Source organism: Lucilia cuprina, chromosome 6 (genome assembly GCF_022045245.1).
Source record: "Lucilia cuprina isolate Lc7/37 chromosome 6, ASM2204524v1, whole genome shotgun sequence".
NCBI classification, from domain to species: Eukaryota; Metazoa; Arthropoda; class Insecta; order Diptera; family Calliphoridae; genus Lucilia; species Lucilia cuprina.
Window position 1 is genome coordinate 59453983 of NC_060954.1, and position 3286 is coordinate 59457268.

Consider the following 3286-nt stretch of genomic DNA (forward strand, 5'->3'; position numbering starts at 1 on the left):
AAAATAAATTTAGTGTTATTCAAGATTCGTAAGAGTGCTTTACAACCACTCGCAGTCTTGTAACATTCACCGGTAAATTTTGTATTTTTACTTAATACATTTTTTACACTTTTCTTCATAAAAAATTTAGTACTAATTGCATTTCTTTAGATGTTATAGCGTCTCAAAAAGAGCCAAACAAATGGCGTTTTAGGATTGCTCAATCCTTTAGAAGTCTCAAACTTTCGTCGTTTTTTTTAAATTTTGTCTACGTTTTCCTTCAAAAGATATTTAGTTCTAAAATTTTCTTTTAAAAATGATTTGTACTAAATTATTTTCTTTAGAAATTTTAAGACATTAGTACAATTATTTTGTTTCAAATATATAAAATTTTTTTACATAAAATTGTTAGTACTAAACTTTTTTTAATATACAATTATACGTACTAAATTATTTTCTTTAATATATTTTTATATTTTAAATCATTCGATATAAGACAAAATACTAAAAGCTTGTCTTCATAAAATGTTTAGTACTAATTCATTTTCTTTATAAAATGTTTAGTACTAATTAATTTTCTTTAGAAAATGTTTAACAGGTTTTTAGGTTTCGTTTTAAAAACATAGTTAGAACTTCATAAAATGTTTAGTACTTATTCATTTTTCTTATAAAATGTTTAGGTATCATGTCACCTAAATAAAAGTCACATATATAGCAAACTGTGAAAGCTGCTTTAATTTTAATATTTAAGATAAAAGTGGGCGGGCAAGCATTAGGAGGCGTGGTGAATCCTAAATGAATTAAATACAAGAAATTGTAAATCAAAGCACCAATTCAAGCTAAAATCCTTAAATTTTACGTAAACATTTTTAAAAATTCATATGGAAATTAGGGACAAAAATGCTAGAGGGCGTGGCACCTCCCATATCAATTAAATGCAAAATTTTGTATATCTAAGAAACTATAAAAGTTAGAATTACCAAATTTTGCATTAACATCTTTGACATACATGTAAACATTTGGATAATATATTGGCGAATAAACAAAAAAGGGGCGTGGCACCTTTCATATAAATTAAATACAAAAATTCGCATATCTGAGAAACCGTTAAAGCAGGAATCCTCAGATATGATATGAACTAATTTGATATTCATATAAACATTTGGATAATATATAAAAGAATAAATAATAAGGGGTGTGGCACTTTCCATATGAATGTAATACTAAAGTAAATACAAAGTGTTAAAGAGTTTTCTAATTATGAAAAATTTAAAGTTTCTCTCTCTATGGGTTAAAACGTATAATTTCCTTAAATTTATTGCCATTCAATAAATAGGTCGACAGTTTGCTAGTTTGTTTAAAGAAAATTTATGTAAATATTTTGTGTAAATATCAAAGAAAGAATTCTTTTTAATTTTTTTATTTCAAATTTTTAATAAATTAAAAAGTTTACTAGAATCGTAATCACAATTAAATTTTATTCAAATTTCTAATGTACAATCTTAACATTTAAAGGTTTACATTTTCTAAATATTTCTTTTTAAATTAATTGGCAATGTTGATATAGTTTTTACTTTTCCTTTCCTTTCAGCACAAAAGTACAGTTGCAGTCAAAATTATAGAACATTAAATAGTTAATAAGTATAAATCCAAAAATTACGAAAATTAAACAGAAGTGAAGAAACAATTATGAGAAAAAATAAAGAGAATCAAAAAATAATTCAAATTGAAATTTCTTAAGCCCTTTGGCCACACAACTGTACAGCGAATGTTTAAACATTTTCATCAATATATTAAACAAGATTGACTAATTTACATGACAGTGACACTTGTTATACAAACTGCCAACTTATGCTTTTTTTAAAGCACTTGAAAATTTTAAAATTAATTTCGAAATTGTGAAAAAAAATTGCAACATCTTTATAAATAAATTTATTTAATTTGTTAAAATAAAAATATTTCAATTGTTTATAGACAAAATTTAAGAAAAAAAACAAAAGCTGAAATAATTAAATATTTTTACACGTTGTTCTTTAAGATTCCCAGACTTTAAGGTTCGAAGGACCATTTCGTTTTCAAATTTAATTAAAATTTTATTAAATTAATAAATTTATTCTAGTTTTTGTTTTGAATTTTTAAAAATGTTAAAATTTAACAATAGAAATTTTTTCAAATTTTTAAATTATCCTTGATTAATTAAGCAACTTAAAGAAATTTAAGTTAAAATTATGTGTAAATTTATAAAAAAAAATTTTTTATAAATTTTTAAAAATATAAACTTTGTACTTAACACCGTCTTTTTTTTACTCAAGTGTTTTTTTTTTTTAGTTGTTCTTTAAATAAAAAATCAATTGCCGCCATAAAGTTGCAAAATTTTAACAATTAAACTAACACTTAAAATTCTTTTTAAAATTCAGCACTTTTTTTAATAACAAAAATTGTTTAAAATTTAAATTATTGTTTAAATTCTTTAAAAAACCAACCAACCACTTTTATTTTCAATTTTAAAAGTTTTAAATAATTTTTTTTTTATAAAAAAAATATTTTTTTTAAAAATATAATTACATTTCAATTTGAAATCAAATAACTGCCCGTTTTAAATTAACGATTATTTTTCTCTGGTAACAATAATGATTATTTATTAAGAATATTAAAGATGTCCTTAATAATTTCAAGCAGTTCCTTTTTTTTGAGTTTTTTTTTTTTTAACCAAATTTTGTGATTAGCGAAAAATATTGTTTATGATATTTCGCGATCGCGACTCGGTGTCAACTGAATTCACAAATAAATTCGCAGCCCAACAAAACCTGCTGACAATGCTTTCTTCTTCTATCGAGACTGAAATTCAAACGAAAGAAGTAGTCGTTGTTAACGTCAACGTCGGCGTTTATTCATTCACCACTTACCGTATGTTTAAATGTTTTAGTATCTTATGAATACAAAATAATAATAAAAAAATAAACAAAAATTGTGCACAAACATAATGTGAATACAACTGAATAACAATAATATAAATATTAAAATTAAAAGAGCAAAAAAAGAGTAACAGCAACACACTCAGCATAATGTACTATTCAAATAACTAATATGTAAAAGAATTTTTGATCAAAATTTGCCAGAGAGTATGTAAGATCGTTTTTCGATTCCCATATAAGAGAGTCAGCAGTTTAATACATCTACAATTGTTGTTTTTTGAGCATTAAATGTATATCTGTATTTGTTACATTTATTGTTTTTAATATTTTTTTTTCATATCAAAACAACAAAATTCTGTTATTTCCCCCTTTTTTTTGGTATTTGCCGGCTT

General features: G+C 23.2%; 1 protein-coding gene across 1 annotated transcript in view; it reads right to left on the bottom strand.

The window, feature by feature from the left end:
- LOC111688269 (tubulointerstitial nephritis antigen-like) overlaps window positions 1-2761 on the bottom strand; it is a 14730-nt gene extending 11969 nt beyond the window's left edge. Inside the window, exon 1 of the mRNA XM_046955247.1 lies at window positions 2545-2761. The gene's annotated coding sequence lies outside the window, so the exon portion shown is untranslated. The remainder of the gene's footprint in view (window positions 1-2544) is intronic.
- Between the last annotated feature and the right edge of the window lie 525 nt (window positions 2762-3286).